Consider the following 27,804-nt stretch of genomic DNA (forward strand, 5'->3'; position numbering starts at 1 on the left):
TTAAAAGAGTATAAATAGGGAGTTCCCACTGTGACTCAGCAGTAACGAACTCAACTAGCATCCATGAGGATGTGGGTTCTATCCCTGGCCTCACTCAGTGGGCTAAGGATCTGTCATTGCCGTGAGCTGTGGTGTAGGTTGCAGACAGGATCTGGCATTGCTGTGGCTGTGATGTAGGATAACAGCTACAGCTCTCATTTGACTCCTAGCCTGGGAACTTCCATATGCCGCAGGTGTGGCCCTAAAATAAACGAATAAATAATATAATATAAATACACAGGTGTATTTATCATCACTTCTAATCATCCTTTTGAAATCAGTCTGTAATGAAAAACAGTAGACTAGTGACAGCCTAAATTTTTAAGGTAAAATGATTTTGTCACTTTAGCATGAAACCATGAAGGAAAGGCCAAATTTTATCGAATGACTATGATTTACTCTCATTGATTCATGTAATAACAAACATTTATTGAAGGCCTGCTGTGTGATACAGCTTTAAACTAGGCAATGTACAAGAAAAGAGGAATCAAGCTGGCTCTGTCCCTAAACTTCATGAAATGCACACTCTAGTAGGAGGATGGAATCAAAGGAATAATTACATAGGGCTGATATTTTACTGGTTGCACACCAATCAGAATAAACTAGTTGACAATTACATACCCACTGGTGAAGTGGATAAATGGCTGCTGTCCCAGGGGTACCTGCCTCCTCTTCCCTTTCCCTTCATTATCTGACAGCTACAGCCTTAACACCAGGCACAGAATTGGGTCTCCGATACCCCGTTCTAGTTTTTCCACATCAATTTTGTTGGGTCAGTGTAAATGCCACACAGCTGTGCCTCCCAAAATCGAATTTCTTGGCTCTGTTTTTGAATCCAAGGGAGGAAAAGAAAGACATCTTATTCCCTGTCTCCCACCTTGTTCTAAAGAAGGGCCATGGTCACCAGTAGCAGGCTGGTGCCCGTCAGCCTAAAAGCTAGGACTGCTCCACTCATATACTTATACCAAAGGGGTGGTGGGGACACAGCACAAGAGACACCCCTGGTGACTGATGAGGACATTAGAACCTCAATGACCAAAAGTTAGAGCTCACTTAACCTCAACTGTTTATGGTTAGCCATTGCCAGCCAGCACATCACTCCCTTCATTGCAGGGGAACTATAGCTTCTTTAGAATACTAGCTTTGAGAGGATCTGAAAGAGACAAAGAAATTAATGGGAGCAGCTGAGGGTCTAGGAAGCATATGAGGTTCTGTGCATATTGAGGGTATTTCCTAGGGCTTTATTTAGAGGAGATTAGAACTGGGGATGCTGGGCAGTCTCCTTTTCCACCATCTCTTAATTCCTACCTTCTAATTAATGCAATAAGTTTGTTAAAACCCATAAAATGCCTACCTTCTTGGCCAGTAACAAAATAAGTTTTATATATAAATTAAAGATAACTGCCCCACTGCTCTATCTCACATATCTAGTATGAAGGATTAAGTTGAACCTAATTAAATGAGATGTTCCAATAAATAACTTTTATAACTTAGTAATATGGATATTGAATATATTTTTAAAATATTGTATAGTGTAAGTGCTAAAAAATTAAATGTAATTGCTCTTAATTTGGCAATAGATAAGAGGAATTTAGTACCATGCATATTATTGTTGATATAAAGAGAAATAAATACTCTGCTGATTGATATTGTTACCATTATTTAGTGTAATTGTTGTTCAAAGAGCTTCATATGATTCCTTATGTTCAAGTCATGGCTTAGAAGGAACTTTATGTAGCTAGTTTAAACAAAAAATCACAAACATTTTCTAAAAATCAGCAGGTAATCTAGATATTGTTAGAATAATTTGGTAAATGATTTGTACTGCAAATGATCACTTAGTAAATGGCAGACTACAAATAAACACACATATACTAATGTGTATGAGTCTATTTAATGCACAAGGGATGTATTTGATTATTTGTATATTAATTGCACATATTTTATATCACTGTCCAAGTTGTTACATAGTTGGAGTTTCACCCCTGTAATCCCACCAATAAGAATATAATACCAGTCTAGGATCACCATTGTACGGAAGAAGAATGAAATTCTGTGAGAATATAATAAAGTAATTTTTCCATATTTGTAATAGTATGTGGGGGCTTTCCTGGGTAGTGATAAGTCAACTACAATATAAGGACAAGTAGAAATAGGAGCAGTCCAGATTTAAGCAAGGCATGCAAGAGGTGGTATACTGAATGGAAGCTGATTGTGTTCAGAAAACTGAAAGAAGTTCTGGTCACTAGAGTGGAGTGAATAAAAGAAAGAGTCGTATGTGTTGAAGCCTGAGAAGTAGCGAGTGGCCACATCATGTAGAATATCATAGGCCATGATGGTAAACATGGTGCAGAAACTCATAAAGGGACTTTATGAGTGTGGTGATGTGAATATATTTAAATTTCGAAGATACTTCTCTTACTGGGATGTGGACAGCAAACTGGAGAAAGACAGATGACAAAGTTGGAAGACTAGTTATTAGGAACTTTCAGGTAAAAGAGGTTGATATCCAAGAGTAAGCTGTTATGGTAGTGATGGAATGATGGACTGACACGAGGAAAACTTTGTAGAATTTGTGAATATGTTTGATATGGAGGGTGAGAGAGAAGGATATTGGGGTAAGAAAATTCAAGTTTAGCCTTAGCTATTTTAATTTGAGCTACTAATACTGAGTAACATGTTAATTCTATTCCTTCCTCTGTGGGTGCTATAGAGGAAAAAAAATGGGACACTCAAAACACCATTGCCAAAAAATACTCCAAATCCTATTAGAACCACCTAGGGAGCTCCTCTTTCAGAAATTCTGATTCCATCGGTGTTGTAGGATTTGGACATGGGAATGTTTTTAAAGTTTCCTGTATGATTCTAGTGTACAGATAGATTAAAACCACTGTTTTAATGAGAAGTGAGGTTGAGCCAAAATAGGAACTTGTAATGGAAATTGAGTAGGCAACAAATTAGATAATTAAAGGCCGTGAGAAATATTATAAAATCTTTGTAAAACTACTGTCTGTCCCCTTACCCCTCCTTTCTCTCTCTCTCCTTGCCCTCTCTCCCTTTACCCACTCCAGCCTCTCTAGATTATATTTAGTGTTCCTTTGGAATAATAACCCTTCCAGATGTGATAGACTGAATTAAACCCACTGAGCATAGTAAGCGTTTTTTAATTGCTTTCGGTTCACTAAAATATGCATCTTGTTTGATGACTCCTTTTTTTTTCTTTTTTCTTTTCTCTTTATAAAAGAGAAAAAAGTAATTAGATGAATCCTAATTAGGCAAGTTTAATGGGTGGTAGTTTGTCAATTACTGAAAAAAAATAGTACCTTTAAAAATAGTATTATCGGCCACATTCTAAGATAAGTTATGTATCAGATAGTATATGGGAAACATGGAGTGTGTGTTTGTGTGTGTGTGTGTGTCAAAGAGAGAAATTGATGGGATCTAAATGAATTATTTTATAGGTAAGAAATTACCTAGAATGTCTCTGCAATAACTTTCTTTTAATTTCAGAAGCTAAGTACTCAAAAGTGGCATTATTCAGGTGATTATAGCATTTATCAATGTATTCTCTCTATTTTGGGGGCATTATTTGAATAGATAAAGTAGTCTATCTTCCTACAAATCATAAACAGCTCTTTATACTGGAATTGGTAACCAGCTATGGTTAGTTTTAATTACCAGTGTTCCTTCCAGCAAATATTCAGGAATTATAAAATCTTGGCATTAAATATGTAAATATCAGTTATTCCATAACAACTGAAAATACAAATCTCTGTCCTAAAGATGCATAAGCCACATTCTCAGCTCTCAGGAATCTTAAAACTAAAAATAGAGTGTATAAATATCATGTTACCTACAAATAGTGACAGTTTTACTTCGTCCCGTCCAATTTAGATGTCTTTTCTTTTTTTTGTCTGATTGCCGAGGCTAGGACAGCCAATATTATGTTAAATACAAGTGGTGAAAGTGGGCACCCTTGTCCTGTTCCTGAATTTAGCAGAAGGGATTTCAGCTTTTAATCACTGACTATATTAGCTGTGGTTTTGTCATAAATGGCCTTTATTATGTTGATGTTCTTTCCCTCTATACCTGCTTTGATGAGAGTTTTTATCATGAATGAGTGTTTAATTTTGTCAAATACTTTTTCCGAATCTATTGAGATGATCATGTAATTTTTAATCTTCCTTTTGTTGATGTAGTATATCACATTGATTGACTTGAAAATGTTGAACCATTCTTAAGTCCCTGGAATAAATTCAACTTGATCATGGTGTAAAATCCTTTTTACATATATTGCTGGATTCAATTTGCTTAGGATATTTGCATATAAATTCATCAAAGATATTGGCCTATGATTTTATTTTTCTGTAGTGCCTTTGCCCAGTTTTGGTATTATAGTAATGGTGTTCCATTCTCTTCAATTTTTTGTAATTGTTTGGAGAAAGACAGGTATTAATTCTCTTTATATGTTTGGTAAAATCATTATTTACAATGGCCACGATATGGAAGCAAGCCAGTGTTCATCAACAGACAAATGGATAAAGATGAATATGTATAACGGAATATTACTCAGCCATAAAAAGAATGCAATTCTGTCACCTGTAGCAATGTGGATGGGCCCAGAGAATATTATGTTTTTTGAAATGTTAGACAAGGAAAGACATATAACATATAATATACTTATATGTGGAATCTAAAAGAAAATAGAAGCAAATATATACAACCAAACAGAAAGAAACTAACCAATATAGAGAAGAATAAAAAGAAAAAAAAAACTAGTGGCTACCAGAGGAAGGAGGAAAGGAGAAGGGGCAAGTTAGGGATATGGAATACAAACTACTATTTATAAAACAGCTAAGCAACAAGACATATTGCATAACACAGAGAATTGTAGCCATTATCTTGTAATAATTTTTAATGGAATGTATAATCTGTAACATACTGAATAACTGTGCTGTATGCCTGAAACTAATATAATGTTGTAAATCAATTGTTCTTTAATTGAAAAAAACAAACTGGTAAATAAGCAGTCTCAATAAAATATTTAATTTATATAGTGGCATGTAACATGGAAAATCTGCAGGTAACCAGTACAACTTTGTGCTTTCTATTCTAAGGAATGAACCAGAAGATTGTAACAAACAAGACCTCAAAATTTAGGGAAACTTGCTCTCCCTCCCGCATGGAGGAGGAGAAGAAAAACTGTATGACATGTTCTTCTAATAGCTAATACTAACAGCTACTGTGTTCTAAAAATTAGGATAATTATTTTTTCATACATGATATTATTAATACCCATAGAAACTCTTTAGAAAATTCGCTGATAGAAATTCTGTTTTATAGATGAGAAAAAGAAGGCTTAGAAGAAGCACAGTCCAATATAGATGTAAAAAGAGCTGCAAAATCAAGTCTTATGTGTCATTTAAAATTTTCTAATAGTCACATTTTTTAAAAAAAAGTAAAAAGAAGCAAGTGAAATTCATCATAATAAAGCACAGTGAAACCCAATATTTGAAATCCAAAATATAATTATTTCAACTTATAAAAACAAATTAGTGCAATGTTGTACATTGCTTTTTCACACTGTCTTTGAAATCTGTTGTGTATTTTACACTTACAAGATATCTCAGTATGTACTAACCACATATATACAAGTGCTTAGTACCCACATTTGCTAGTGGCTAGTCTAGCTCAGGCTTAGAGATTTTAAATAAAATGTCCAAGGTTTAGTTGCTAGAAAAGAACAGGGCTTAAATTCAAATCTGAGTATTCTAACCCCACAGCATAACCTTTAAATACTATCCGGTGCTAATTAGGAAGGTTATTCATAAGTTTAACTTGAGATGTTCTTTTTAATACAAGATTATCAAAAACATTCAAAGACTTGTATGTATCCTTATTCACATGATAAAAATAAATGGTCTTAAAGAGATTAAATAAGATTCTGAAGGATTCATAATTAGTAGATAAAACTATAGGCATTGAACTTACATCTATCTAGTTTCAAATTCTGTATTTCAGCTGTATCATGATCATAAATAATAGATTAACTGAGAAGGAATTCAAAGAAAAATCAGGTTCCCAATGGATATTACAGATGATAAACTCAGAGAAGGTGTTTTTATGATCGAGTGCTCTACTGTTAATTTTTATTGTCTATACTTTTTTCATTCTTTTTGAACATAAGACATAATCACTACCACCACAACCACCAGCACAACAAAAAATTCGATTAATAGCTTATTGTCTACAGGGCCCCTGTTGTCCTACGTTTTCTGCTAACAAGCAGCTATAAAAGATGGGTAAATAAGCATCTAAGAGCCATGCCCAGTATTCAGATTATACACGTGTGTTAGGAATACACTCTCATGGGCGTGATGCTTCAGTAATGACACAGCCTTCTGGGGAAGAGCAGAGGTAGCCTGAGGCAACAAGGAAGTGCAGAAATACCATCATGCTTTGTCATTAATGGCCTAAATTTCATGTTCTGGTGTCTTGGGTTTTAAATTAAATGTCAAATACAATTTGCCACTGAAAATGTGAAGTGTGGAACTGTCCTTAGAGACTCTCAGAACTCTGTCTTCTAATTGGTGTCTGCCTAATACTGAGTGAAAATAGTTAGAGATCATTATTTGATGAATTGTAACACAAGTCTGCAGCAATGTGTGGATTTTTGCTTTGAGTCTTAGTAAATTCTTAAGACAGTATTTAAAATGTGCAGTGTTCAGTATAGTATTAAATACACTGAAATTAATAAACTATTCCCTTTGAGATCATCTCATCATTTATGTCCTGATATTTCTGACATTTAACCTATAATATCAGGAAATTTGTGAGAGAAACTGAAGCAGCATCTATTCCATGTATAGTAGTTTTTGTTTTTTTTCCCCTGCTGACAAGCCTCTGAATTAATAATAGGACTAATAATAGGATTTCCAATCCACTTTAATATGTTAGCTTTATATCTTTCTGAACTATCTGTATATTAGTGCTAATTATGAGATATGTTTAGGTCTAAAAAATGCAGACTTAAACACGAAGACATCATTTTTACTGCTGGTTTTAATTAGAAAGCTAAAGAAACACGTACAATTAAATATGCCCATAAAAATAATAGATAACATTCTTATAATACTAGTCAATTTGTTGCCCCATTAATATCATTCAGCGTGGCAGGTTTAAAAATGTACTGGAGTAATTCAAGTGGAAAATGGCTAAGCACAAAATTATCACCATTTAAACCACCATAACTGTTTTAGAACAGTGAGTGCTGCTCTCAGTGTCTGCAGCAATTGCTGTTTTGCCTTGTAGTTATATTGTGAAGTTAACTGCCTGTCTCATTGTACCCATTGTTCATAAGAATAAGTACTCTTGTTCTAAAAGTATACAGCTTCAGAATAAAATTAATGTAACTTCAGAAAGTTATAATTGCAAATGTAATTTATACAGGAAATATTAATATCTAAATTTTCCTGATGCTAAGGGAGCAATTTATTTTACTTTCAGAAATACACAGTTTGAGGGAGTTCCTGTTGTGATTCAGCGAGTTAACAAACCCAACTAGTATCCATGAGGATGCGAATTCAATCCCTTTTCTCACTCAGTGGGTTAAAGGATCCAGTGCGGCTGTGAGCTGTGGTATAGGTTGCAGACACAGCTAGGATCTATATATATACACATACTGTTTGGCGTCTTCTCCTGGAGCAGGTAAACCCAGGTTAACACAAAGATTCCTTTTGGGATATCTTGTGGGCCACAGGAAAGGGTACACACACTAGGGCACAGGAACCAGGCAGTAAATCTAACTTGATAATATGTCAGGATGAGATGTACAGCCTGAAATAACTCCTCTTTCCCTTGAACCTCAGCCAGGAATCACTCTTCTCTCTTCCCTTTAATCCCAACCTTCTGAATATAATAAGGACAAACTCTTGAATGTGCTTTACTTTCAAGATATTGTCAAATACACAGTTTTATTTAATACTTTACCTTATAATATTATAATGCCATTTTAGAAGTGACAATGTCTCCTGACTTTTGTAGCATCACAGTACCTACAGGGAAAGAGAATTAGGATACACGCTAGATTTATTCATAGATAGCTTGAACTTTGTCTCTGGTCTAATGTAAGTGATCATATATTCTAAATTGATAAGTTTGAAAAGAAGTTTCATCATAATGTCACAGTTCATTACAAACTGAAAAACAATTTAATATTGCTTGTTAAGATGTAAATTTTATTCAAAGACAGCTTATGACATAATTTTTCTTTTCTTCTTTGGCTGCCCTGTGGCATAATGAGTTCCTGGGCCAGGGACGAGATCTGAGCCACAGTTGTGCCTACACCACAGCTGCTGCAATGCCAGATCCTTTAACTCATTGTGCTGGGCCTGGGATCGAACCCACACCATAGTGCTGCCAAGACAATGCCAATTCCATTGGGCCGCATTGGGAACTCTATAATTTTCTATTAGATCTAATTTCATAAAATTAAAAGGACAGTATTCTGAGGCTATGCATTTTTATTAATTTGAAATCAAGACCATGTGTTTTTATTTTCTCTCTTGTGGCCCAAATCATGATTGTATCCAATACTGGTTTTGAGCTGTTAACCTAAATGCTCCCTAAATATTACTGCTTACACCTAAACCTTAAAGTTGAAAACAGCTAGATTAGGATCAATTAACATATTAACTTCTTACTATATTGCTAGATTCTTTAATTTATTCCATTTGTATCTTAAATATTAATGCAATGTCTATTGCCAGTTATTATCTTTCATTTATAGAAGCTAAACTTCAGCATGATTAAAAGTTTTGAACAATATTATACAACTAACTAGGTGTCTAGCTGAGAAATAAAACATCTGTTCTCTCAAAATCTCATGGTTTTCTCTTGTTCCATAAAATTACAAATGCCTCTCATGCTATAGTCACCTTAGGAAAAGTATTAGAAGTTTCTAAAATCTTATAGGAAATATGTTCAACATAAAAGAGATTTTTTGTTCTATATGTTTTTTATCATTTTTTGTCACCCAGAGCCTCGCTACTCTAAACATTAACTAGGCTTATAAATTTAGTACTCTTGTCATGTGAACAGCATAAGTTTGAGCTGTATGAGTTCACTTATATGCAGATTATTTTTCAGTTAATACTACACTACTGCACAGTCTGAAGTTGGATGAATCCACGGATGCAGAACAATATATATGGAGGATGGACTATGTGACTTTTGAGTATTTGCTGAGTTTGATATCTGTGTGGGTCCTGGATATTGATGGGGTGATTCTAGTTTGATCCATGATTCTCACTTTTGTAATTTATCTTTAATCTTAGATGCTCTTTCTGTTTTAGAAATCAAAATAGTTTTTGTTTGTTTTTTACCTTTTATTATTTTTTTTCTACTCTACAGCATGGTGACCCAGTTACTCATACATGTATACATTCCTTTTTCTCACATTATGTGTTCCACCATAAGTGACTGACAGGATCCCATTGCTAATCCATCCTAAGGCAATAGTCTGTACCTGTTAACCCCAAGCTCCAAATTCACCCATTCCCTCCCCTTACCCCTTGGTAACCACAAATCTGTTCTCCAAGTCCATGATTTTCTTTTCTGTGGAAAGATTCCTTTGTGCCATATATTAGATTCCAGATATGTGATATCATATGGTATTTGTCTTTCTCTTTCTGACTTACTTCACTCAGGATGAGAGTCTCTAGTTCCATCCATGTTGCTGCAAATGGCATTATTTCATTCTTTTTTATGGCTGAGTAGTATTCCACTGTGGATATATACCACATCTTCTGAATCCAATGCTTTGTCGATGGACATTTGGGTTGATACCATGTTTGGCTATTGTGAATAGTACTGCAATGAACATGTGGGTGCATATGTCTTTTTTAAGAAAAGTTTTCTCCCTATATATGCCCAAGAGTGGGATTGCTGGGTGGTATGATAGTTCTATGTGTAGATTTCTAAGGTACCTCCATACTGTTCTCCATAGTGGTTGTATCAGCTTACATTCCCACCAACAGTGCAGGAGGGTTCCCTTTTCTCCACACCCCCTCCAGCATTTGTTATTTGTGAACTCATTAATGATTGCCATTTCTGACTGGTGTAAGGTGGTATCTCGTGGTTGTTTTGATTTGCATTTCTCTAATAATTAGGGATGTTGAGCATTTTTTCATATGCTTATTGGCCATCTGTCTATCTTCCTTGGAGAAATGTCTATTCAGGTCTTTTGCCCATATTTTCATTGGGTCGTTGGCTTTTTTGCTGTTAAGTTGTATAAGTTTTGTTTGTATATTTTAGAGATTAAGCCCTTGTCCATTGCATCACTTGACACTATTTTCTCCCATTCTGTAAGTTGTCTTTTTGTTTTCTTTCTGGTTTCCTTTGCTGTGCAAAAGCTTGTCAGTTTGATTAGGTCCCATTGGTTTATTTTTGCTTTTATTTCTGTTGCTTTGGGAGACTGACCTGAGAAAATATTTGTAAGGTTGATATCAGAGAATGTTTTCCTATGTTCTCTTCTAGGAATTTGATGGTGTCTTGTCTTATATTTAAGTCTTTCAGCCATTTTGAGTTTATTTTTGTGCATGGTTTGAGGGTATGTTCTAGTTTCATTGATTTGCATGCAGCTCCAGGTTTCCCAGCAGTGCTTGCTGAAAAGACTGTCTTTTTCCCATTTTATATTCTTGCCTCCTTTGTCAAAGATTAATTGACCATAGATGTCTGGGTTTATTTCTGGGTTCTCTATTCTGTTCCATTTGTCTCTATGTCTGTTTTGGTACCAGTACCACACTGTCTTGATGACTCAGGCTTTGTAATATTTCTTGAGGTCTGGGAGAGTTATGCTTCGTGTTTGGTTTTTGTTTCTCAGGATTGCTTTGGCAATTCTGATTTTTTTCTGGTTCCATATAAAATTTTGGATTTTTTGTTCTAGTTCTGTGAAAAGTGTCATGGGTAATTTGACAGGGATTGCTTTGAATCTGTAGATTGCTTTGGGGGTAGTATGGCCATTTTTATAATATTAATTTTTCCAACCCAGGAGCATGGGATAACTTTGTATTTCTTTACATCTTCTTTAATCTCCTTGATTAAAGTTTTATAGTTCTCGGGATATAAGTCCTTTACCACCTTGGTCAGGTGTATTCCGAGGTATTTGATTTTTTTGTGGTGCAATTTTAAAGGGTGTTGTAATTTTGCATTCCCTTTCTAATATTTCATTGTTAGTATACAGAAATGTAACTGATTTCCAGATATTAATATTATATCCTGCTACTTTGCTGAATTTGTTAATGAGTTCAAGTAGTTTTGGGGTTGAGTCCTTAGGGTTTTCTATATAGAGTATCATGTTATCTGCATACATTGACAGTTTTACCTCTTCTCTTCCTATTTGGATGCCTTTTATTTCTTTTGTTTGTCTTATTGCTGTGGCTAGGACTTCCGGTACTATGTTGAATAACAGTGGTGAGAGTGAGCATCCTTGTCTTGTTCCAGATTTTAGTGGGAAGGCTTTCAACTTTTCTCCATTGAATATTATATTTGCTGAGGGTTTGTCATAAATGGCTTTGACTATGTTAAGGAATGTTCCCTCTATACCCACTTTGGTAAGAATTTTTATCATAAAGGTATGTTGGACTTTGTCAGATGCTTTTTCTACATCTATTGAGATGATCATATGTTTTTTTACTTTTCTTTCATCAATGTGGTATATGATGTTGATTGATTTGTGTATGTTGAACCATCCTTGTGCACCTGGGATGAATCCCACCTGGTCATGTTGAACGATCTTTTTGATATGTTGTTGGATTCGGTTGGCTAAAATTTCGTTAAGAATTTTTGTGTATTCATCAAAGACATTGCCTGATAGTTTTCTTTTCTGGTGGTATCTTTGTCTGATTTTGGAATTAGGGTGATGGTGGCATCATAGAGTGTCTTTGGGAGTATTCCTTCTTCTTCAACCTTTTGAAAGGGTTTAAGGAGGATGGGTATAAGTTCCTCTTTGTAAGTTTGGTAGAATTCACCTGTGAAGCCATCTGATCGTGGACTTTTATTTTCAGGGAGTGTTTTTATGACACATTCAATTTCATTTCTAGTGATCAGTCTGTTCAGTTGATCTATTTCTTCTTGATTCAGTTTTGGCAGGCTTTAAGTCTCTAGAAAGTTGTCCATTTCTTCTAGGTTGTCAAGTTTTTTGGCATATAGTTGTTGATAGTATTCTCACATGGTTTTTTGTATTTCTGTAGTATCTGTTCTGACTTCTCCTTTTTCATTTCTTATTTTGTTGATTTGGGTTTTTTCTCTCCTCTTCTTGCTGAGTCTAGCTAGAGGTTTGTCAATTTTCTTTACCTTTTCAAAGAACCAGGTCTTGGTTTTATTAATTTCTTCTATTGTTTTTTAAATCTCTATTTTATTGATTTCCTCTTTGATCTTTATGATTTCCTTCCTTTTGCTGACCTTAGGTTTTGTTTGTTCTTTTTCTAATTCATTTAGGTGTTGGGTCAAGTTGTCGATTTGAGATTTTTCTCTTTTGAGGAAGGCCTGTATTGCTATAAACTTCCCTCTGAGCACTGCTTTTGCAGCATCCCATGGGTTTCGAGTGGTAGTGTCATTATAATTTGTCTTGAGGTATTTTTTTTTTAATTTCCTTTTGATTTCCTAATTGACCAATGGGTTTTTTAGTAGCATGTTGTTTAGTCTCCATGTAGTAGGTTTTTTCTCATTTCTTTTCCTGTGGTTGATTTCTAGTTTCATGCCATTGTGGTCAGAGAAGATACTTGAGATAATTTCTATGCTCCTAAATTTATTGAGGTTAGCTTTGTGCCCCAATATGTGATCAATTCTTGAGAATGTTCCATGTGCACTTGAGAAGAATGTATATTCTGATTTTTTTTGGATGTAATGTCCTGAAAATGTCAATTAAGTCTAACTTTTCTACTGTGTCTTTTAGGATCTGTGTTGTTTTATTGATTTTCTGTCTAGAGGATCTGTCCATTGATGTGATTGGAGTGCTAAATTCTCCTACTATGATTGTATTCCCATCAATTTCTCCTTTTATGTCTGTTAGTATTTGTTGTAGATATCTGGGTGCTCCTATATTAGGGGCATATATATTGACAATTGTAATATCCTCTTCTTGAATGGATCCTTTAACCATTAAAACGTGTCCTTCTTTGTCTCTCTTTATGGCCTTCGTTTTAAAGTCTATTTTGTCTGATATGAGTATTGCAACTCCTGCTTTCCTGTCTTGTCCATTGGCATGAAATATCTTTTCCCATCCACTCACTTTCAATCTATATGTGTCCTTTGCCCTAAGGTGAGTTTCTTATAGGCAGCATTTGAAGGTTTTTGCTTTTTTATCCAATCTGCCACTCTGTGTCTTTTGATTGGAGCATTCAGTCCATTGATATTTAAGGTGATAATTGATAGATGTTTATTTATTGCCATTTTAAACCTTGCTTTCCAGTTGATTCTATGTTTCTCCATTCTTCCTTTCTTTTTTTGGTTGGATGGTTTCCATTTATTTTATGCTTAAGTACTTTTCAGTTTTGATGAATGTAATGTTCAGTTTTGATTTGTGGTTGCCCTGTTTTTTAAGTATTTTAACCCCTTCCTATATCTGTTTGCTTTAGCCTGATAGCCATTTAGGCTCAAACATGTCATTAAAATAAAAAAAGAATCTATTTCTTTCTTACTTCTCTTGCCCACATTTTATGATTTTGATGTTGTCATCGTCATCTTCGTCATCATCTTCTTCTTCTTCTTCTTCTTCTTAACATCTTCATGTTTAGATCTGTATGCTGGCTTATTTAAGTGACTGCTTTCCAATTGTGGTTTCATCTATCCTAGTTCTTCCTCTTTTTTTTTTTTTTTTTAATTTAGAGAAGCCCTTTCAGTATTTCTTTTAGAATGGGTTTCGTATTGCTGTACTCTCTTAACTTTTGTTTGTTGGAGAAATTCTTTATTTCCCCTTCTATTTTAAATGATATTCTTGCTGGATAGAGTATTCTAGGTTGCAGATTTTTTTACTTTCAGTGCTTTAAATATATCTTGCCACTCCCTCCTGGCCTCCTGTAGTGTTTCTGTAGAGAAATCAGCTGATAGCCTTATTGGGGTTCCCGTATGATTAACACTGTGCCTTTTCTCTTGCTGCCTTTGGAATCCTTTATTTATCCTTAGCTTTTGCCATTTTTATTGTAATATGTCTTGGTGTGGGCCTGTTTGGGTTCAACTTGTTTGGGGCCCTCTGTGCTTCCTGTATCTTAATATCAGTATCCTTTAGATTTGGAAAGTTTTCAGCCATAATTTCTTCAAATATATCTTCAAATCCCCTTTTCTTTTTCTTCTCCTTCTGGAATTCCTATTATGCATAGATTGGCCCACTTTATATTATCCTGTAGGCCTCTTATATTGCTTTCATGTTTTTTCCGTTTGATTTTCTCTCCACTCTTCTGTTTGGATGATTTCCATTATTCTATCTTCCATGTCACTAATTCGTTCCTCTGCATTATTCGTTCTGGTCTTTATTGCCTTTATCTCAGTTTGTATCTCTGCAAATGAATTTTATAGTTTTTCTTGGCTCCTCCTTATATTTTCTAGTTCCTTTCTGAGGGAATCTGCATTACTGTTCAGATCCCCTCTTAATTCCTTCAGTATTTTCACTATCTCCCTTTTGAACTCAATGTCTGTCATACTGCAGAGGTCTGTTTCATTGTTGATTGCTTTAGGTGAATTCTCCTGTTGCTTTAACTGGAAATGGTTTCTGAGCTTCATCTTGCTTGTGTTTTTCTTTTTCTCTGGAGCCTAAGTCTCAGGGCCAAGCCCCCACCCTAGTGTCTCAGGCTGTGGTGTCTGTGTCAGTGGTTCAGATTATCTGTGTGTCTCTCACTCTGCTTTTCAGTTCTCAGACCTGCTGCTGCGCTTTTCTTGGTGTCCTGGAGATCCCTTTGACTCAGCTGACCTTTCCCCAGATTTGGTCAGGGTGTGGGTTCCCTTTCTCCTTCACAGCTCCCTCTTGGGAATGCTAGTCCAGTCCTGTTTCCTTTTCTCTCTCTCTCTTTTGTTCTACCCAGTTATGTCAAGAGTTTGTTATCTTTTTTGGAGATTTAAGTTCGTCTGCCAGCATTCAGTTGATGTTCTGTGCGAGTTGTTTTACATGGAGATGTGTTTTTTTTTTTTTTTTAATGTGTTTGTGGGAGAGGTTGAGCATGTCCTCTTACTCTTCTACCATTTTGCCTCCTCCAGAAATCAAAATAGTTTAATAGTTAAGCAAGAATATAACAAAAAAATAAATAAAATCAAAGGAATATTGGCTAGAAAACTCCATTACAATTTTATATTCAGTTTTCTCAATTCAAGAGCCAAAGCTCATACCTTCACACAGCTTACTACTGTTAGATGAGAATTAGATGATTTATAAGTTTGTTTTGAGTAAAGAGCAGTATGAAATAGCACATACAAGATATAATATTAGATGCTCTTTCTTTGGTACGGTGTTGAAGTAATTACACACGGTATATGCACGGCTGTTGAATTTGCTTTGGTTAGAGTCTTCATTCTTCCAATTCATCTAACAAAAAGTGAGCCTGTCCTACAAGTACCCTTCTCCTCAGCATGCTTTATCCTTGAGTGAAATAGCTTGCTTTGATAGATATTAGGAAAAACAAATTATCTAGACAAGAGGTCTGAAGAGTAGGAAGCTTCTTTACTGGGCAAATAAAGGAGTAATAATAGCACAGAGAAATGTTGTAGAACTAATGATGATTAAATATGTGTTGAGTTGTCAAGACCCCAAAAAAGAAAGGAAAGAAAGTTTATACAGTGCAAGTTTTGCATTAGGATTTTTGTTATTATTTGCTTGTTGACAATTTGATAATAAATATGTCACATGTGGTAATTTATTGAGCCCTTTTCTGGGTGCTTGGGAAGCAAGTATAGACAAGATATGACTCATCACCTTCAAGGTGTTCACAAGTGATCAGGAGGCAAACAGTTGCCAGACTATTATGACATAGGTGAGAACTAGGATACAAACAAAGGTCAACAAAACACAACAAAGTGCTCAATGAATGTTGAAGTCAACATTCAACTTTTTTGAAATATGCAATACTTGAAGTATAGAAAAAAAGTCATCAGACTAGGGAGATCTAAAGGAATTATAGTCTTAGGTAGGAGCATGGACAAATAAAAAGCATAAAGGACAGTAAGCTTAAAATAGGCAAGTGATGCTCAGTGGCTATAAGCAACCTTAAGCTTGGCTATCTCCATTTTGTTCACTATTAAATCAATATTGCCTAGCACAGATCCTTGGTATATGATAGATTCTCAGGTGCTCAATGAAGAATGAATGGGTGTGTGGGAAAGATATGTAACGCAAGCCTGGAATGACAAATTATAACTAATTTGGAAGGATCCTGAAAAGCACATGAGGCAGTAGAAATTTCATTCTGTAGCCCATGGAGTTCCAATAAATCTATTTTAAAATAATCAGTTTTGGTCTTAAGCAAAAGCAATGCCTATTTATGTGTAGTTCTATGTCAGGATCTCCCTCCCTTCTTAGACTTTTACCTCTCATCTGCTCACAGATGCTGCTTGATTGCATCTGAAGAATCATGTCAATTCCATGCTTGAGGATTACCTCTGTCCCTAAACTGGAAGATTTAAGGGCTAAGATGTTAAGGATGAACTACATACTGATTAATTCCCTAATGTGCACTGCACACATGCCTGAAAATGTTTCAATAGTGTGGAACTTCCATTGCCTTTTTATATAATATTTATTATATTTTATGTTATGGAGATTTCTGTCTGACAAATCATGGGCTCCTAGAGTTACTGCTCCTATTTTGTTAACATTTCTTTCTCAGCACCAAGCACTGGTAGCTATGATAGTCAGTAAATGTTGTTAAAGGGTGTCAGTTGGACTTTCCAGAAATCAGACTCTTCTACTAAATTAGAAAAGCAGAGAGGAGTTAACACATGAAAAGACAAAGAGGAAGTGGAGCACAGTGTAGTAGAAAAGCCCTGGACCACCTCACAGCTCTGACACTTGCAGAAGAAAAGGAAGAGGAAGCAGGATTGGGCAGGGAGATCCTCAGACTAAGATCAGAGATGATGAAGTCTGGGTTAGGGTTTCTTACATTAGCAGTATTGAAATTTTGAACCTAGTAATCCTTTGTTGCCAAGAGCTGTCCCATGAAATGTATAATATTTATCAGCATGCTTTTTCACTACATGAGAGTAGCAAATCCACAGTTGTGGCAACAAAAAAGTATCTCCCAAATACCCCCAAATGTTTCTTAGAAATAAAGTCACCTTTTGTTGAGAACCATGGCTTTGGCCATCCCAATACATACCTCCAGACCAAAGCTTCTCATTAAAGAAGTGTCTCAGAGAGAAATGTCCTAGCCCTTATATCCCCACCATACTTAGTCACTGGCTAAGGGCTTCCCAAGAGAGACATGGCCTTAGCTCAAAACCGAAGATTCTGAGGGTAGTAAAACATCTAGATATAGTCAGCTTACTGTGCTCCTTGAAAGTGAGCAGCAAATTCTTCCTTGAATGGAATTCAGAGCAGCATATCCATGGTTGCTACATAAAAGCCACCAGAGTTGCCTATGCAATTGATGGCCTCATGTGTAATGTGTCTGATATACCTTATTTGGTCACTTCTGTTTAATCTTTTCCAGGACCTGAAATCTTTGTTCTGTTATAAATTCCAGGAATAGAATTCTTTCAATCTGGAGTTCCCTTGCAACTTTAATTAGTTCTCTTTTCTGGCCCATTACAGCCTCAGCTTGACTCTACAGAATCGTATTCTCAGCATTCAAAATTTGAACTATATAGTTGTTAGACTTCGGAAATGAAGGAAATCCTGCAATTGAATAATACCAAAAGAATAGTAAAAATGCATTCTCCATTAGTTTTATACAGTGTATCTTATATTTAGGTCACTGCCCAATTTACAGTGGTCACCTATTCTTGTACTTTCTATTTTTACAATATGATTCTGGAATATATTCAAGATATTTGTCAAGTGAGCCTTCCTGATATATGGTCATGTTAGCCATTACTTCTGTTTGATCTTCTAGTATCAAATTCATTTGTGCTCTAACTTTGCTAGATTTACATTCTTCATCTGATGTAACATTTCTCGGAGACTAGCAACATTTCAGAAATTATATGACCTAAAACTATCAATGCAGAATGAACCCATATAAACAATATACATTTATTCAATATTATTTTACTGGATACAATATAAAATAAATGAAATGGATAAAATTTAGATTTTAAACTTATATAAAATGTTCTAAATTAGCGTATTCTGAGATCATCAGTTATTAAAATCTGTATATTTAGGCACATAAATTAAATATGCTATTTATACAATATAGAATTTTTGTGGCAGATTATGTAGGTACTGGAGCTGAGAATATAAATAAATTTGTTATCTGCTTGTGGAGATGGGGTGGGAATCAGAAATAGCAATAGCTTTTTAAGTATCAGAATGAGTTGAAAATAGATATCAAGAACCTTGAATTCATGAAACACATATTTAATCTAACTTTGAAGTATATTTTAGATACTGCTCTTTAAGAAAGCTGAGCAATCTCTATACTTAGGAAAGAAAACAATAGTTATAAATCTAACAAAACATATCATGATTTGTATGCTGAAAGCTACAAAATGTGATAAAAGACATCAGAGAAGATGTAATAATAGGAGATACATAACTTGTTCATTGACAGAAAGAATCAACATATTAAAAAAGTCAAATATCCCCAAATTGATCTATGAGCATAGCAAAATCCCTATCACAAGTCCTACAAAATTTCCTTATAGACATAGAAAGTTTGTTCCAAAATTTCTATAGAAAGAGTCACAGGAGCTAGAATAGCTAAAATAACTTCGAAAAAGAATAAAATGAGAATAATCGATCTTTATGTTAAGGCTTTATGTATACACACACACACACATATACACCAATCAAGGCAGTCTGACAGAGGACTAGAGACATAGGTCAGTGGAACAGAAATGGAATATAGAAATAGTCCCACAAAAATATGTCAAGGTGATTTTTGCAAATGGTGCAAAAAAATTTAAAGGGAAAGATAACCTTTTCAACAAGTGGTGCTAGAGGAATTGTGCATTCTGTGGAACCTAGGACTAGCTAAAGAATATTGAGACCTGACACCAAACTCTCAATCCTTAAAAGGAATATCAATTAATCAAGCCTCATCTACATGGTTTTGGTCTATAAAAGACCCTGTTAAGGAGATGAAAAGATAAGCTACACACTGGAATAAATATTTGCAAGGAACATATGTGATGAAAGACCTTTATATAGTATACATTAAGAACTTTTAAAGTTCAACAGTAAAAATATAAATAATCCAGTTAGAAAATAAATGAGATAGACCTACAGATTTCACTGAAGAGGATATACACATGGAAAGTAAGCATATAAAAATTGTTTAGCATCATTTCCCATTAAATAAATGCAAAATAAAGCCACTTTGAGTTATCAATGTACACCAATCAGAATGGATAAAATAAAAAAAATAATAACACAACTTGGTAAGAATGCAGAGAAATGAATCACTCAGCATCTCTGGAGAGAATTTAAAATGTAAGTCCATTATGAAAAATTAGTTTGATATTTAAAAAAACAACAACTGAAAGTGAATTTGACAGATGACCCAGCATTTGCAGTTTTACTCGCTTATCCCAGAGAAATTAAAAAGCTGTGCTTACTTAAAAACCTTTATGAAAATATCCATAGTAGTTTTATTAACAATATCCCCAAACTATAAACAATTCAAATGTTCTTTATTGGGTGAATAGTTAAATCATGATAAATCCATACTATAAATTACAACCCAGTGATGAAAAATAATACATGCAGTAACTTAGATAAACCTCAAGGGAAATATGCTGAGTAACAAAGCCAATCTCAAATATCTTATTACATTTTATTGTTTGGGAATAGCCTAAAATAGCTATAAATGTCATAAATATAAACTATGCCCAACAACTTAATTATACAAAAAAGTTACCCTTATATGACCTGATCTTATTATACTTTTCACTTCTCTCAGTTACCAGAAAATGGTAATCCATTTTTAGCCATTTGACTGACACTTAAGTAGGGTAGTTGGGACCCCTGTCAGATTGTGCTGTGTTACAAAGTCTCTGAATCTCATAGTCCTGGCAAGTTCTAGATACTAGTATAAATGCTCCCCTAAATTATATGGAGGTGAGTAACAATTAATTGGTATACATCTTGTCTTTGATAACTTACTTATGCTTGCAACTCTGTGAGCTGTATTAAATGCTTGATTTTGAAATTAAAAAAAAATGGAAATGAAGAATTTTCAAAGCCATATAACCAATTGAGGGAAACAATGTGGGGAAACTGTAATGCCCACTGGGGTTTTTAGACTTTTTATCTGTGAGGTTTCAAAGACCTTAACAAAATCAATTAACTACACCCTGAGAGTCCAGAAAGACTGTTGCCACTTTAATTGAAGAAGCTAAGGCACAAAGAGGCAGGGACTTGGCTTTGCCCAGAATTTAGTTTTGTTTTTTTTTTTTACTTTTCTCCAGTCCCTATTTACATGATCACTCTGCTCCTCAGTAGTTACTCTGTGAGAAACAATCAGTAATAGTCGTTTGGATTAAAGTTTGAGATCTAAACACATCCACTGCACTTCCCTATAGTCTCTTTTTTTCATTGATGTTTCATGATAAATCTCCTGTCAACAACATAGAAGACCACATTCACACATTCTTGTATCATGGCAAGTAAAATTCCACCAGGGAGCTACCTAATGTTGTATAACCATACTGTACATTTATATGGGACATGTTTCCAAGTTTTCCATGTTTTACTTGTTTGTGTCTTTGGCTTAATTTTTCTTTGTCTTTTATCAGTCCTATTTTCCTCGTCTTTAGAAAATTTGAATATTTTAGGCAGAAAGGTTTAATATGATAACGAAGAACAAAGATGTATATGATTCCTTAGGGGATTGCTGTTAGCTCTTTCAAACATTGCCTTGGAATTATCTACAATTCCCAGTTTAACCTCGTGCCTATAGCAAGATATTGTTTAAGTGCAGTTTAGCCCTGTGGTATCAACTGCCATATGATGATAATGGTTCAAAATGCCAATTTTCTGAAGAGATACAGGTTAAATTTTAAGTAAATCATTAAAAATTCAATTTAACCAAGACTAAGTGAACACAATGACTCATTTCAAATGTCTTCAAAAGACCTTTATTTCCATATTTAAATAAATTAAAAGCAAATTTAAATACCAGGATAAATAATGGTCCCATCTCTCTTGCTAGAGACAGTAACTCTAAAATATTATTCATACCACGTTGTTATATAAAGGAAACCTCTATGCAACCAAAGACTCTAATACTACGTGAAGTAAGTCAGAAAGAGAAAGACAAATACCATATGATGTCACTTATATGTGGAATCTAAAATACAGCTCAAAGGAACCTATGTATGAAAAGAAACATATCCACAGAACAGATTTATGGTTGTTAAGGAGGAAGAGGAAGGAGTGGGATGCATGGGGAGTTAGGGGTTAGTAGATACAAACTATTACATTTAGACTGGAAAAACAAGATCCTACTATACAGCCCAGGGAACTATATCCAGCCTCTTTGGATAGACCATGATGAAAGATAATATAAAAAAGGGAATATATATATCGTTCATCATGGTCTATCCAAAGAGGCTGGAGATACACACACACACACACACACACACACACACACACAAACACACACACACACACACACACACACACACATGACTGGGTCACTTTGCTACACAGCAGAATTTGGCACTACATTGTAAATGAACTCTACTTTAATAAAAACAAAAAAAAAAATCAAAGGAAACCTTCAGGGCTTAGATCCTTTGGGTTTTCTCAGTGTCTTCTTACACTGTCCTACCTATCAAGCCATAGGAACTCCCTCTAAGAAGCTAACTTTAATTCATCAGAAAACAGATTTATACTAATTTTAAATCTTTCCCACCACCCACTGTTTGGTGGTGAAGAATATATACCGCTGAAATTATACTTTTAAAACTATTGTACGTAGAATTTAGTTCACTGACCTGGCCACCTGGAACCCTGAGCAGGAGCTCTCACGGTTTGTTTTCCAGAATGAAAATAGAATAACTCAGGTCTCTTTTTTCAAAACTCACACATTTTGCCCTTCACGGTGACCCTGTTATTCACTAGTCATTCCATTCATTTTCAGAAGAAACCTCTCCTACACTAGATGAAAAGGTGTTTTCTTAAATTCTCCACCAACTCTGAATTTAAAATACACTTTCTCATCAGTAGAAAACGCAAAAGGCAACTTGCAGGTAATGTGTAGTTCTGTAGAGTGGGAATCAGAAGACTGGAGTGCTAATCCCGGTGCTGACATTGAAGTAAGGAGGTTATTAGGCAAGTGCTTTTACTTTTGGACGTCTGTTATCCAGTCTGTAAAAACCGAGTGTGTGCTTGGTATCGCAGAAGTAGATATTATTGAAAAGTATCTGAGAACTTTAGAAATTGAGTTACGTGTTAGGACTAGTTTGTTATGAAGATATTTATAATAAAATTCAACTCCTTTCTCAAACCTATGAACACGTTGAGATCTGGCCCTGTGTAACTCACAGATATGATTTCCTCCTTCTCCCTCCTGGGCAAGAGTGTGCACCCCTTCTGGCCTTATCACTGCAGCCTGATACCCCAAATCCATTCCTAAATTAAGACTTTTGCTTGCCCCTAACTAAGCAACTTAAAAGTGTGTTTTATTGCTTCCTAGATATTTTGAAATAAGGAATTTTATGCCGAGAAATGTGTGTGCAAGTCTTCCCTGGAAGATATACAACACAAATTGTATTTGCAAATAAAAAATTATTTCAATTGGCTGGGTTCCACATGTTTGAGGTAGAGTAGTAGAAGGTATGACAAGATGTATAGTTTGAGTTGGAACTGTGGAGAGCCTCTAATGTTAGACTAAACAATTAGGGTTTCTGTTTTGTAAGACATGTGAAAAGCTGTGTATGTGCTGAATCCTGTGTATGAGTTTTAAATAGAAAATGTTTCTTCATTACTAAACTATGGGAGGTGATAAATATTTACACTAAATATAGATTTGTTTTCTGACAAATTTTGATTTTGTTAGCAGTTAAGCTGGAAAGTTTAACAGAAACATTTTATTAAAAGTTAAAATTAGCATCTTACTTTCCTTCTGAATACACATAAACAACATCCCTTATGCTGTATATTATATCCCCATGGCTTATTTATTTTATAACTGGATGTTGGTACCTCTCAATCACTTTCACCTATGTCACCCAACCCTCACCTCTGGCAACCACCACTTTATAGTTATGAGTCTGTTTTGTTTGTTTCGTTAGAGTCCACGTAAAAGTGAGGTTATGATGGTATTTCATTTATCTGACTTATTTAACTTAGCATTATACTTTCCATCCATGTTGTTGAAAATGACAAGATTTCATTTTTAATGGCTAATATTCATATATGTGATATATATATATCACCTTTATTCATTTATTGGTGGACATTTGGTTTGCTTTTATATGTTTGCTATTGTCAGTAACACTTCAGTGAACATTGGGATACATATATCTTTTCAAATAAGTGTTTTGTTTTCTTCAAATGAATTTTGTTTTCTTCAAATGAATACCCAGGAGTAGAATTTCTGCATATTATGGTAGTTCTGTTTAATTTATTTATTTATTTTTTTTGCCTTGCCCATCACATGTGGAAGTTCCAGGGCCAGGGATGGAATATATGCCACAGTTGTGACCTGCACCCCAGCTGTGGCAATGCCAGATCCGTAACTCATTGTGCCACAAGGGAACTTGTTTTTAATTTTTTGAGCAATCTCCATAATGTTTTCCATAGTGGTTGCACCAATTACAATCTCATCAACAGTGCACAGAATTTACATTTTTTTTTCACATTCTCACTAACACATGATTTTGTTGTCTTTTTGATTATTGCAATTATGACAAGTGTGAGGTGGTATCTCTGCACTTGATTTAAATTTCCCTGGTTATTAGTGATGTTGAACAGTTTTCATGTGCTTGTTGGCCATCTATATGTATTCTTTGGAAAAAAATTTCTAACTCAAAATGGGTTAAAGACTTAAATGTCAGACCTGAAACAAAAATCCCAGAAGAAAATAAGTACTATGATCTTTGACACTTTCAGCAATGTTTTTTTGGATCTGTCTCCTCAGGCAAGTACAACAAAGCAAAAATAAACAAATGGAACTGCATCAAAAGTTTTTCCCCAGTGAGGGAAACTATTAACAAAATAAAAAGCCACCTACTAAATGGGAGAAGTTATTTGCAAACAATATATTTAATAGAGGGTTAGTATTCAAAATAATAATAATGATATTCAACTCAACACCATAAAAACAAAGAGCCCCATTTGAAAAATGGACAGGTGACCCTAATAGACATTTTTCCAAAGAAGCCAGATTGACAATTACTTCTTACTGGCTCATTATTCCAATTTTTTGGATCTCATTACAACAATCAGTATGTCAAATGAGAGTCTGATTTTCTTACTTTTGTAATTCATGCCTCTTTTTATCTCTGGATCCTTTTTGTCTTTGTTGTTCAGCATTTTCACCATAATTATCTAGTTATTCATTCTTCTTGGGTTTTTCTGGTCTTCCTACATCTTAAAATTGATAAATTCCATCAGTTCTTAAAATGTTTAGCAATTACCTCTCTTTTCACTTATTGCTTCATCCTATTCTTTTTCTTCTTCTGTAAGTTCTATTAGACATATAAGACATTCTTACTATATCCTCCATTCTCTTTGTCTTCTTTTCATGTTTTCCATCCATTTGCCTTTCTGGGATGCATTCTAGATAATTTCTTTATCTCTGTATCTTCTTTATCATAATGCCAATTACTTTGTGTTTAAAAATAAATCAGGGAGTTCCTGTTGTGGCTCAACAGGTTAAGAACCCAACATAGTGTTCGTGAGCATGTGGTTTGATCCTTGGCCTCACTCAGTGGGTTAAGGATCTGGTGTTGCTGTGAGTGTGGTGCAGGTCACAGATGAGGGTCAGATCCCGAATTGCTGTGGCTATGGCATAGGCCAACAGCTGCAGCCTAAATCAACCCCTAGCTTGGGAACTTCCATATGCCATGGGTGTGGCCCTAAAAACACCAAAAAAAAAAAAAAGACAAGTTTTTTTTGTTTGTTTGTTTTTTGTTTTTTGTTTTTCTATTCTCTGGATAGACTATCTCTCTGGAGAGATATTTCTCATTCATCCTAACTATATTTTGAAACCCTTAGAGGTCCCAGATATATGGAGTTTCCTATCTGAAGACCCTAGGCCTTGCTTTTGGTCCCATTCTCTCAGAGAAGCCATAAACATCCACCTGAAGTTCAATAGAGTTTGATAAATAGTCTCATTGTAAAAGTAGATTCATTTATCAACCTGCTATTTTTACCAGTTTTGATCTTTAGCAGGCTTTTTCTTCTAGATTAGTTCATTGAAGGATTTAATGTATTTTATAATATATTTTGTATTATTTTTAAAAGGTTATGTATTATTTGTCATGGTATCTAGTTCCCAAAAGTACCAGAAAGGGTCACCTGGCCATGGAATGGTACTCAGGATCCTAACACAACAGAAGTCCTGTCAGAATTTACGTGGCGGCTGGTGTCAGGCCCATTGGACCACAAATCTGTTGCCACTCTTTCCTTATGTTTTTTTTTTTTGTCTTTTTGTCTTTTTGTTGTTGTTGTTGTTGCTATTTCTTGGGCTGCTCCTGCGGCATATGGAGGTTCCCAGGCTAGGGGTTGAATCGGAGCTGTAGCCACCGGCCTACGCCAGAGCCACAGCAACACGGGATCCGAGCCGCGTCTGCAACCTACACCACAGCTCACGGCAATGCCAGATCGTTAACCCCCGATCAAGGGCAGGGACGGAACCCGCAACCTCATGGTTCCTAGTCGGATTCGTTAACCACTGCGCCACGACGGGAACTCCACTCTTTCCTTATGTTAATCACAAGGTGACAGAAATTTCTGACACCCAATTCCTAGAGTCACTGTCTTTTTTTTTTTTCTGGTTCTTATCACCATTAGGTGCACTGTACAGTATTAAATACTCTTGAGCCATATCTTTCTCTACCCTAATGTTTTAAATAAAATTACAAAGTTGGCTTGAAGTCTCAGAAAACTAGTGCTGATCCCTCTTCCATAGGCAGGTTCTGTTAAGGTCAAAAGAAGTTCTTAGGTTCAAAAAGGTGAGAAAAATAGGACTATGATTACTTACACACTGTATTGAACCATGCTAAAGAATACCTCCAAGGTATGTAAACATCTAAACTCAGCCTTCCATCTACAGCTCATAGCACTTCGTTCAGGATGCAAAACGTAATTTCTTTTCTCGTGATTCACAATATCATGATTCACTCTGATTGTAAGCCAGGATTCTGTGTTTCCACCTCCTGACACTTCTACTTGATCCTCAAAAGATAAATGATAGCAAACAAAACAAGACCAACACTCTATTTTTGTTTTTTCTTGATAGCTCTTCTGCTATATTTTATTATCTATTGTTTGTTCAGGTATATTGGGCTAGGAAGTTTCAAGGACATCTAGAATACAGCTTCGATAAAGGCTTTTTTTTTAATTTTTTTTATTTTCCCACTGAACAGCAAGGGGATCAAGTTATCCTTACATGTATACATTATAATTACATTTTTTTCCCCACCCTTTGTTCTGTTGCAACATGAGTATTTAGACAAAGTTCTCAATGCTATTCAGTAGGATCTCCTTGTAAATCTATTCTAAGTTGTGTCTGATAAGCCCAAGCTCCCGATCCCTCCCACTCCCTCCCCCTCCCATCAGGCAGCCACAAGTCTTTTCTCCAAGTCCATGATTTTCTTTTCTGAGGAGTTGTTTATTTGTGCTGGATATTAGATTCCAGTTATAAGTGATATCATATGGTATTTGTCTTTGCCTTTCTGACTCATTTCACTCAGTATGAGAGTCTCTAGTTCCATCCATGTTGCTGCAAATGGCATTATGTCATTCTTTTTTATGGCTGAGTAGTATTCCATTGTGTATATATACCACATCTTCCGAACCCAATCCTCTGTCGATGGACATTTGGACATTTGGGTTGTTTCCATGTCCTGGCTATTGTGAATAGTGCTGCAATGAACATGCAGGTGCATGTGTCTCTTTTAAGTAGAGTTTTGTCCGGATATATGCCCAAGAGTGGGATTGAGGGGTCATATGGAAGTTCTATGTATAGATTTTTTATGTTTCTTTTCCGCAAGCCCCATTCTGTCCTTGCTCAGCTTTTAAAGGGTATCTTCCAAGCACAAGTGCCACTAGCTCCAGTCTTAGCAAAGAGTCGTTATTGAGATGGAGAATAAGGTACACAGAAAAAGAGATATTTGATCATCTTACTCCTTTCACTTCAATTTACATCCAAGTCCCTCATATTGCAGCCCTGTCACATAGAGCAGAACCCTTTTACTAAACCTCCATTTTTCTAATTTGTCATGTAACTAGCAACCTTATTGTCTCCACGAAGGAAAACAATTCAGAACTATTTCAATGCTGCTGGTTAAGTAGTCTCATCTTTGGTTGACTCACTGCCACTGCGTAAGTTGTATACTTACCAAGATTCAGTTGTGTTTTGTGTCATCTGTTTGTGGAGGTTGTATGTG

The 27,804-nt window shown here is 35.2% G+C and overlaps 1 protein-coding gene across 15 annotated transcripts in view; it reads left to right on the forward strand.

Annotated features, from left to right (window-relative positions):
- CNTN5 (contactin 5) overlaps positions 1-27,804 on the forward strand; it is a 1,211,165-nt gene that overhangs the window by 500,691 nt on the left and 682,670 nt on the right. For 3 of the 15 annotated variants that reach the window (XR_014815020.1, XM_084975741.1, XM_084975743.1), the window contains exon 3: positions 16,629-16,717. The exons of the other annotated variants lie outside the window; for them this stretch is intronic. The gene's annotated coding sequence lies outside the window, so the exon portion shown is untranslated. The remainder of the gene's footprint in view (positions 1-16,628; positions 16,718-27,804) is intronic. 15 annotated transcript variants of the gene reach the window in all.

Source organism: Sus scrofa, chromosome 9 (assembly GCF_054392235.1).
Source record: "Sus scrofa isolate SSC_HxYL_T2T_F1_AM1 chromosome 9, Sscrofa_HxYL_maternal_Yorkshire_Landrace_v2.0, whole genome shotgun sequence".
In the NCBI taxonomy this organism is placed as follows: Eukaryota; Metazoa; Chordata; class Mammalia; order Artiodactyla; family Suidae; genus Sus; species Sus scrofa.